Genomic DNA, 11,053 nt, shown 5'->3' on the forward strand with positions numbered 1-11,053 from the left:
GGAGATCCTTGTCTCCCAGCCCAAGTATTGTGGTCACAGGACCTAGGCTGAGAGTTTCTTATCTCCCAGCCCAAGCTCTGTGGTTGAGGGGATTGGGAGATCCTTACCTCCCAGTGCCAGACCTATGACTAGGGTCTCCCAACACAGGGCTGAGTGGAGTCTGGAAGCTCCCTGCTGCCATGGCAGGGGGACATTGTACCCACCTGGGCTCCAGTGGCAGTGCCTGTCCCCGCATCATGCAGTTCCGAGGGCCAGGGAGCAATGTTCCAGCCCCCAGCAGGAGACAGCACTCTCCTGACCCCAGAGATATTACTGAGGGAAGCCTAGAGTTCCTCCTGGCTGCTACAGGGGCATGTTGCAGGACCACAGGGATCAGGGGCAGTTTGCTGCTAGGAGCAACAAATCTGTTCCTGCATCCCTGCATGTGTAGACACATGCCCAGGAGAGTTTACTCTTGAGTAGTTTACTACTCCCAGATTATTTGCCTGCACCCATTGTGAATGAAGCCAGGAGGCTTCCAGGGACAAGTGTGTCAATGGATGGAGCAGCAAGGAAACAAGGTGGTGACCTGAGAGAGGTTGTACCAACTGATCAGCTTTGATGTATAAATGGGCAGAATGGAAAATGAACAGTTGAGTTAACTTTGGGGTACCCAGGGATATGTGGGCAGGACTGGAAACAAAGGCACTGCTTAACTTTTTGGATGGGGACAGAGAGCCTCTGATTGGGTGGCTTTTGCCCCAGTTGGTGTCTTTCTTGAAAAGAAGCTGTCTTTTTTGCTGCTTGGAAATTCAGGGCATACATCCCCAACAAGAGGCAAGTCCCTCACTCAGGAGAGAAATTGGAAGCTAGATCCTTGTCAGGGCCATGGAGAACCATGGAGGGAAAGGAACTGAAAGACCAGAGTTGCAGAACTAGGAGTCATGGATCTCCCCTACTCTAGAATCCATGTCTGGGTTTGCTTCTAGAGTGCTGGGGGGAGGAGGGGGGAGAGGAGGGCACCCTCAGAGCCCAGACAAGACCATGAACAAGCATGCCTCTGAGGGACCCTCCATGACAGATATGCAAAAGCATTTGCATCCATACCTTCTCCTTCTGTACATAAGTCCCCTGTGTGCCCATGGGGGTGAGCTATGACAATTTCAGTCTATAGGAATGATCCAACAAGGAAGGACCTGACTGTAAGAAATTTACATTGCCTTTAAGTAGGTATTTTAGAGGTATTCTTCAAGAAGAACCTTTGTGAATGTCCCAGCTTTGACTTGTGTTTTCATGCCTAAGTGTTTGGGTCTCAGTTTTGTTGAGTGATGAGTATGTGGGCTCTTATCCATTAGAATATGTAAATGTATGCTCAATTTTTAGCACATAATTAGCCATCTTGATTACCATGGGAATATTTGTATACTTAAAGTTAACAAATGCTCAAAGAATGGAAACATTATATTCCTATGTTAGATCAATCTAACAATGATCAAATATTTGTGTGTACACAAATGTGACATTCAAGTCTTACTCTTTTACAGGAACAGCTGCACAGCCAAAAGGCATCTTTCACAGTGAATTTTAAAATTGAGTTGTAAAACCAGAGAGCTATAACTTCAACCTTTTTAAATAGGGAGAATTCCAGTGAAGTCATTTAAGTTATTGTCCAGAGTTATGCTGAAATACAACAGAGATGTAAAGGAAGCTTATCAATGAAGTTCATTTCCCTACATCATTTGGTTCTGACTTCATTCCCATACTCGGGAGAGAAATTGTTCAGGGGAAAAAAACACCCATAGCTGTAACATATTCATGCACTATGCTTTACAGTTTGGTCATAAGGACAATGGAATAAGTCTATCTATAAGGAATAAGAATTGTTTAGGCTCTTCAGCATTTTTAACACCCACAGGTTATTGGGAAGCTACTGGTTATAAAATTTAAAATGGTGAATCTATAGACAGAGAGAATACCATCCTCTTCATAATAGGCTTTTTTGTATTTGGAAGACAGTTATCAAATATTCCCTAAAATACCCTTTCTCCAAAGTAAATAATCCTAGTACTTCTAAGTTTTCCTTTTTTATCATTTTTTTGAATCTCTAATAATATTTTTGCTCTCCTCAGGACTCTTTCCAATTTGTGAACAGCTTTCTTGAACAAGTCAGAAGAGTGATTTTGGAATCATCTTCAAAGGAATGACAGAGGCAACATTACTTCAAGGATTTGAAAGTTGAATTGTAAAGGAAGTGCAAGAAAATGTATGTTGGGGTATAATCTTCCATTAACAGGAGAATGGAGTAGGGGACTTCAATTTTTTTTCATGTTCCTATTTATAGATCTAATACTGTTTCCATGCCTGTTGATAGAATTCAGATATACCATATAAGCTTTATTTCCTATCATTTGAAAAAGTGCAATTTTAACAGCTTGACTAGGGGTGTGTCTACATGAGATGCTTAACTGTGTAGTAGCATAGTTTACTGTTCAGAAAGTACACACATCTACATGCATGCACTCTTACTGCACAGTAAAAATCACTAATCATGAGTAAATATGGGAACCTCACACAAATATTTGTTCATTGTTGGATTGGTCTAACATAGGAATATAATGTTTCCATTCTTTGAGCATTTGTTAACTTTAAGCATACAAATACTCCCATGGTAATCAAGGGAGCTAATTATATGCTAAAATGAGCATATATTTAAATATTCTAATGGATTAGAGCCCACATACTTATCACTTAGCAAAACTGAGACCCAAACACTTGGGCATGAAAACACAAGTCAAACCTGGGACATTCATAAAGGTTCTTCATGGTATTGAATAGTGTCTCTAAAATACCTATTTAAAACCAATATAAATTTCTGACAGTCAGTTGGATCATTCCTGTAGATGCTGTTGGATCATTCCTATAGATTGAAATGGTCACAGCTCATCCCCATGGGCATACAGGGGATTTGTATACACAAGGAGAAAGTATGGATGCAAATGCTTTTGCATATCTGTCATGGAGTGTCCCTCAGAGCCACGCTTGTTCATAGCCTTGCCTGGGGTTCTGAGAGTGCTTTCCTCTCCTCCCCGACAACCGTCTACAGCTCTGCACCTCCTGAGCCCAGATGCTGTGGGCTGGGCAGCAGCACAGGAGGCAGGCTGGCCTGTAGTGAGGTGGGGGGGGAAGTGGGGTCTGGAGGTGCAGCACTAGGTGCTTCCAGGAGCTTAGCCTGTCCTGCCCTATAAACAGGGTGGGGGAGGTAGGCTGCCTGCAACCAGCATCCAGTAGCCTGGGAGCCCCAAGAGAGTGAGTGGGGCCTGGGGGCTCACTTGGAGGCTGTCTGGGCCCAAGCCTGCCCGTCTGACTAACCATGGTCCCTGGGCACCCATGCACACCTGACCCCTGATCAGAGTCTGGGCATCACACAGCCTCTGGTACAGAGCATCTTATCTCAGAAATGTTGCAAACTCCCACAAACAGCTTATTTCTCATGGCTGTATGTGGCCTGTGGCTGCATATGGGGGAGAGGCTGCATTTGGCAGCCAAGATGCAGCCTCTGGGTCACTGATGCCCACAGCTGGGGCCCTGCAGATGCTCTGGCTACTTCAGAGAAGGACTCTGGACAAAACCCTCCTCCTGGACTGCCTGGTCACAGTATCAGAGGAGTGGCTGGTGGATGCTCAGTCTTGGTGAGCAGAGGATGTAACCTTCCAGGATAGGTGGCAGGTGGAGAACATTGCCCATGAGGACACACAGGCCTAGTACAAAGAATCATGGGACCAAGTGGACCAGGAGTTCCAGGTGCAGCTCCTGGCCCTAGAGTGCAAGTGGGTGGAGGCACTGTGGGAGCAGAATGCCATTCTGGCCTCGCCTTTTTACTGTTTGTACTTAGCCAATGGGAGTAAGCACCATTGGGACACAATAGGAACTTACAAATATTTGAAAGGCTACCCTAAAGAAGGAGGAAACTACAGGGCTGGACTATAGCAAAGAAGATTAGGAATAATTTCCTGAAATTTAATCTGAATAGAATGGAACAAACTCTCTAGGGAAGTTGTGGAATATCCTTCATTGGAGGTTTTAAGAAAATGCTAAATGATAGTAGTTTTTGACATTTTTTTAATTGTGAATAAAGTTCCTCAAACAAACTCTAAACTTAATACATCATTTAAAAAAAAAAAAGAATTCCACAAAGAAGAGAAAAATGTATGGATTAGGGTTTGGGGCACCCACTGAAATTAGTAAGTGACAGGTTTAAAACAAATAAAAGAAAGTACTTTTATTCAATGCATAGTTAACGTGTGGAATTCATGCTACAGGTGATAGAGGCAGATAACATAGCCAGGCTTAAAAAAGGGCTTACTTAAATTTATGTATGATAGATCTATTAGCAGCTATTAAACAGAATGGTTGATGATATTTCCCCTGGCAGCTATAAACCTATAATGGTGGATGTCAGGAAGGGTATTGAATAGGGGATACATATGGTTCAATACTCTTCCACTATAGCATCCACTCCAGTCACTGTCAGAGATAGGATATTGGGTTAGATGGACCATTAGTCTGAGCAAGTACAGCACTTCTTATGTTCTTATGTTTTTACGGTGAATAATTTATTTACCAAAAATGAAATTTGGGGTCATCTTAAACTATCATAGATTCATAGAAGAAGGGTCAGAAGCGACCTTGTAGATCATCAAGTCTGACCCCCCACCCTGGGCAGGAGAGAAAAACCGGGCTCAAATGACCCCAGCCAGGTAAACATCAAGGCCTCTCTTAAAGGCCCTGTGGCAGGATGGAGCCTGGGGTGCCATGAACTCCCCTAGCGCCCCCTACCGACCGTGCCAGATCGGGACTAATGCACCCTCGATATCTCACCTGCCACGTCTTTGCTGGTAATATTGAAGGGAGGCTGCTTTTCTATCCCTCCCTGGCACGGTGCCTTAAGATGTCCTAATCCGGGCCCTGCCTCCGGTGACACAGTGCATCCGAACCTCTGGGCCCCGCGTGATCCCCTGCCCGCGCTGGGGCCTGTCTCCCGCACTCTCGCAGCCCATGCTGGGGTCCTGCTCCGAGCCCTTGCCTGCTCTGGGCCTTGGTCCGAGCCCTCACCCTCCCTGGGGCTTCTCCTGCGCTTCTGCCCGCACTGGGGCCTAGCCTTGTGATTCCCGCCCACATTGGAGCTGGTCTCACGCTCACGCCCGCACTGGGGCCGGTCTCACGCTCACGCCCGCACTGGGGCCGGTCTCACGCTCACGCCCGCACTGGGGCTGGTCTCACGCTCACGCCCGCACTGGGGCCGGTCTCACGCTCACGCCCGCACTGGGGCCGGTCTCACGCTCACGCCCGCACTGGGGCCGGTCTCACGCTCACGCCCGCACTGGGGCCGGTCTCACGCTCACGCCCGCACTGGGGCCCCGGTCTCGCGCTCATGCCTGCACTGGGGCCGGTCTCGTGCTCACGCCTGCACTGGGGCCGGTCTCACACTCACGCCTGTGTCACCCGCACTGGGGCTTTGCTCGATAGGGCTCAGGCAGCCTCAGGCTTACCTGGCCCTCAGACCCCCTTTCTGGGTCCTACGCCCCACTGGGGCTTTGCTCGATAGGGCTCAGGCAGCCTCAGGCTTACCTGGCCCTCAGACCCCCTTTCTGGGTCCTACGCCCCACTGGGGCTTCTTGCCTGTGCCCACACTGGGCTCCTCCCGATTCTGCCCACACTGGTGCCGGGGTCGGGACAACCCAAAATGCAGCGCCTTCTCCAGCGCCCAGAACCCCCCCACTACTGGGAAGCTCCCCTGAGGCCTCCTCCAACCCCTACAGCCTCGCCCGGTCCTCCGGTGTAACAATAACCAAATCCATAAGCCAATCGGCTGTAACACAAAAACCCAAGCCTCTTGGCTAAAACATAAACCCGAAGTCCTCTGGCTCATCAACATTACCATCCCTGCCAGGGGTTCCTCTACCTGGCATCCTCTCTGGTAAGAGGCTCAGGCCATCAGGCTTCTCCACTCTGCCTGCTCCCACCGAGCTCCCCCTTCCTTGACTGCCAGAGGCGAACTGCCTCTTGGCCTCAGCCTAAGCTGTTTATATAGGCCAGGCCCTGCCCCCTTCCGGTCAGCTGACCTCTGTGGCTGCCCCGGCAACCCACACCTGTCCTTCTTTAGGAGCAGGCACTTCAGTGCCCTGCGACACACCTTCCCCCCTCAAGTTCATAGCTCCCCAGAAGCAGGGTGCGGCAGTCCCCTGAGACAGGCCACCAGGGTAAGAGCCATCACCACTTCCCTTGGAAGTTGGTTCCAAATCCTAGCCGCCCTGACTGTGAAGTAGTGCCTTCGGATGTCTAGTCTAAACCTACTCTCTAACAATTTGTGGCCATTATTCCTTGTTATCCTGGGGGGGGAGAGGAGGGGGACGCTATCATTTGACTTTGGTGAGCAATATTGGCCAAACAAATTGAGGAAACATTTTTTTTCAAAATTCAAAACACTACATTTCAACATCTATAAAGAAAATGGCTTTCACTTCACATTTCAAATAGTTGTTTTGCTCAGAAATTTACCTAAATCTATTTTTAGGCCATTGGGTGGTAGGGCAGAATTTAAAGAACAAATTTCCTAGAAGAAAGCCACATAGAAAATCTCAGTCTTTTACTGCAGAAAAATATGATGGACATGCATTCCTTAAGAAATAGAATCGCACAAACAGAAGTCAGCCACACTAAATTAGGGGCAAGTATTCATTAAATTTTACTTGTCTTTGAAAGCACAGTGCCTGGCAAAGTTATCTTATCTTACACACATGAAAAACCCTTTGAGATCAATGGACGAAGTGCCAATTGTCTGAGGACAGTACCTGGCTTAGTACTCACTCAGGCTCCACATTTTAGCCTGTTCCAAGCTGCACAAGTGTCTAATAAACCCAGACACTTCAATGTATGATTTGTATATCTGTTCCCTGGAAAGCATACTGTAGGCTCTCATTTAAGAGATCTGCAGAATTAAGCAGTATCTTTGTGAACTATTTGTATCCACTATATAGAAAAGCTATTACTGGCACACAATGGAAAATAACTTAGGTTTGTACAATCAAGGGATTATATGTTATCTTACATAAATGCTCCTGACTTCAGGAGAGGTTATAGAAAAAGACCCTGCAGTGAAAAAGAGAAAAAAATTAAAGCTTCCAGTAAAAAGCTTCAGCGTGTTTATGTGAATAATCTTTGATATAGTTCTAACACTATTTTACCTGTTACCTTCTATTCCATTCCATTTAGACTCTTATATGTTGCTCATGCTATAATGTCTGAGCAACATTCATTAAAGAATTAAGCAATCTGATTAACATTTGTCTCCATGTGGACAGAGATGTGTTTTATATTGGTAAGGGAGGGATGAGTATTGCAGGTTGTACAAGTGGTGAGAAGTATACATCCTAAATTTACAGTAAGTTAATTTCACAATCACAGACAAGACCTTGAAAAAACCCTTCTGAATACTGAAGCCTTTCTTCCATTATAAAAGCATAACTATAACAACATAGAGACATACAGTCCATGATACAGATGTTTGCAACACTAGTGAAAATATTTGGTTTTATACTGATTTCATCAACAACAAATTGCATTTCCATTATTTACTCATTCTGAATTTTCTTGTAACTCTTAAAATGTTCTATATTACCTATCTATAATAATTACTGTTGTTCAAAAGTAGAAAAATAAAAATTAAAGCAGTTATCAAATAATGTGTAAAGTAATCCTGTTCCAAGCAATTAAAAAGTCAATGGATTCATTTATTCCACACTTTTATCTGCTGTACAGAATACATAAATAGATTCATACAATGAAGAACACGTGCAGTGACAATATTTACTTAGTGAAATGCAATCTATAACTCTTAAAGTTGCTATGGAAAACTTTAGCAAAACATTTTGAATAAGTACAGCAATTTAATTGGCCATCTAACAGCAAAGAAATATTAGCTAGCATCCAAATACTCTATCTTTGAAGCACACTGACATAAATATCACATTTCTGTATAGTTTTGCTTATTTTAATTTCATATAATATTGAAAGTATTGCAATACTGCTTAAGTTTTGAGTTTTCCATACTCAACATTATTTAAACAACTTCTTCCTGTATTAATATTTATTTCTGGGGGTTTTTTCAGAAATACCTTGTAGAGAGCAGAGAAGATATATAACTTTTTATCATATTACCACATTGGAGGCTGAGAGCATGCCTGGGCATTTTCCAAAAAGTGACCAACTAACAGTTTAGAAAGGTATGATACTAGTAAACCTATATGAGTATATGATTTTATTAACCTTTTAAAATTCATTAAACTAGTGCATTAGGCCACTCTTCTGATAAAATAGTATTAGCATATCATTATGATAGAAAGAAATAGGAGATTTGTTTTATAGAAGTTATAATTGGGAAAAAATGAGCACAGCTTGATTGAACTAACTTTACCTATATTCATGAAGGATAAAAATAATGCAAGGACTTTGAGACAGGTAATGTATTGCACATACATAGAATATACTGCATAGTACAAAATAATTCCCTTATATTCTACAACTGAAAAGAGCTAAAGCTTAATGGTAGGATTCTTTCTCCTCCCCCGCCCAACCCCACCACTCCCATTTTCAATACAGTAAACCTAAGAATGAGCTTTAATGGCAAAATGCTTTGAAGAAAATACACTAGGAGGTCCCTGTGGCTGATGCATAATTAATGAAAAGTAAATCAGTTGCTTTGTATGGAGGGTAAAGTAAAAGCCCAGTCAAAATAACCAGTCTCGTCATGACTTTTTGATTCCAACAGAAATTAATTTTGTGAGCTGCAGGAGCTTGAAATAAACATGTAAGTGCTAAAAAGACCTATTGCCATCACCTCAGCATGGAAGGAAGATTGAAAAGCACTGTCAGAATAAAGGTTACAGTCTCATGTTTACTCTCTCTATGGACAGTATTTTTCCCCATAGTGTTTTGGAAAGAAGGATAAATGGTACCACATGTTGTCACAGTTGGAACATCTGTCGCTGTAAAATTGGCACAAGTATGTAATCTTAGATGATCATCCTAACCTCAATTTATTTGATGAATTTGGAACATTAAAGGCCAAAAAGACACCCTTCCATTCATTTCAAATGGAGCTTCATTGGTCTATACCGCCTAATGCTCTAAATAATCATTTTGGAAATACATGTGATCTCTTAAGCACTAAGGGAGAATAAAGCTATTCCCCTGTCTTATTTACACATAGTGAAAGATCTGTGAAACTGTAATTGACTGCAGGTGCTAAAGATTCATGTGTGTGGTAATCTAAAATAAAAAAGATTAGGTAAACTGTCTTTTTTCACATTTTGTAACACTGAACCATTTTTATTGATGCTATACACCTGAAAGGTACCTAGAAATCTTCACACTAAGAAACTGGGTAATAGCAAGCAATACGTTATCTAGTAAACTGCTACAACAATTAATGGACAAGTCATGAAAGACTTACAGTCAGTCTTCCCTACAAATTATCAAGAATTTAGCCTAGACTGAAAGCATGACTATGCATTCCTAACTTCTTTTTTCCCCTTAAAATATGTTCCCTTTCTCAATAAATATTTTACTATAAAATGGAACTTTTCAGAATGAATTTTCTTCTGAAAAAAAACATTTCTAGCCAATTAGCCAAGAAAAATCATTTCCCAATTTTTTATTCAAAAAATACATGGAAAATGTCCAAAAATACCAAAACTAGGTCACATTTCTTTAAATAGAAAATCACTGTCAACTTACAACCACCTGTGCTTAGAAATAGCCCCAGCAGTGCTTGCTTGGTCAAAAGATCATTAGCTTGATTCCAACTGAGAGTGTTAGGAGGAAAAAGGAGGTATTCAAGGGTCTCTGCTACGACATACAGAGCCTAATACAGCAAAGCATTTAAGCACCCCTTTCTAATGCTGTCAGTGAGAGTCTTTGTGAATTCTTTAAAAGATGAGATTATGTTTTTATACTAGGTCAAGGCCAGAATATGTCGCACAGCCTAGGATCAGGCCTTCTGGTATCAGACAAAATATATTTTAATGAAAATTTGTTATCATTTATTTTGTTTCATTGCTTCCTTCCCTCCTTCTCCCAATCTTGCCTCCATTTAAGATGGAAAAAGCAACATAACACTTCTGACCTCCCCAATAGCAATGAGAGTACCCTCCCTTCTTACTGTAGCTCATCATAAGATTGGAAGAACAATTCAATATTGTACATACTGCAGTAACATAAAAAACATAAAAAATAGAAGCTAAAGGTACCACTGAAACAAAGCTGGCATCTACGTTCCATATAATTTGTGTATTTGATTCAAAATGTTATCAACTTTTTTGATCATGGAGTTTTGTGTTAGGTATTTCTCCATACTCCTAAGTAAATATAGCCACTACACAGCACTGTGCATTAAATCAGGCACCAACCTAGTTCATATTTAAGACACCAGTGATGAAATGAGGAGGTTTTGAATAAATTTTGCCTAGAGACTGAGAAAAGATATTCCTCTACTAAAGATCTTATGGTGTGTAAATCAAGTAAGAAATACTTCAAATAGATTTATGGAGTTGAAATTCAGACAACAAATAGTGGGAGATAGCAGATATGTTAATGTTTTCCTTTTTCTGAAATTTTCAGAGATCTCCTACCTTTATTCCAGCTATAAAATTACAGCTTTTAATAGAGAGACACAGTAACCATTTAGGCTACCATTTATTTACAGCATTAAACACAAGATGTATTTCTTTTCTTTTTTTAAGAAAAGTTACTAAAACACTGGTATTAATTGCCTAATAAAGTTCAATCTTTATTTGATGTTGAAATGACAATTAGTATCCGAGAAATATTAACAAAAACATTCAGTGATCATTCCCTATCAAACTAAACAACCCATTAAATGTCACCTCTAATATTGTTGGTATAACAGTGTTTGCAATATTCATCATCTCTCTCATATTAACTAGCACTAAAATACTATTTTCTGGAACCTGTTCTCATACAATAAAAATGTTTTCTATCTTATAAATCTGTAGAG

The sequence above is a fragment of the Gavialis gangeticus genome, unplaced genomic scaffold (assembly GCF_001723915.1).
Source record: "Gavialis gangeticus isolate Ggan-Ray unplaced genomic scaffold, GavGan_comp1, whole genome shotgun sequence".
NCBI classification, from domain to species: Eukaryota; Metazoa; Chordata; order Crocodylia; family Gavialidae; genus Gavialis; species Gavialis gangeticus.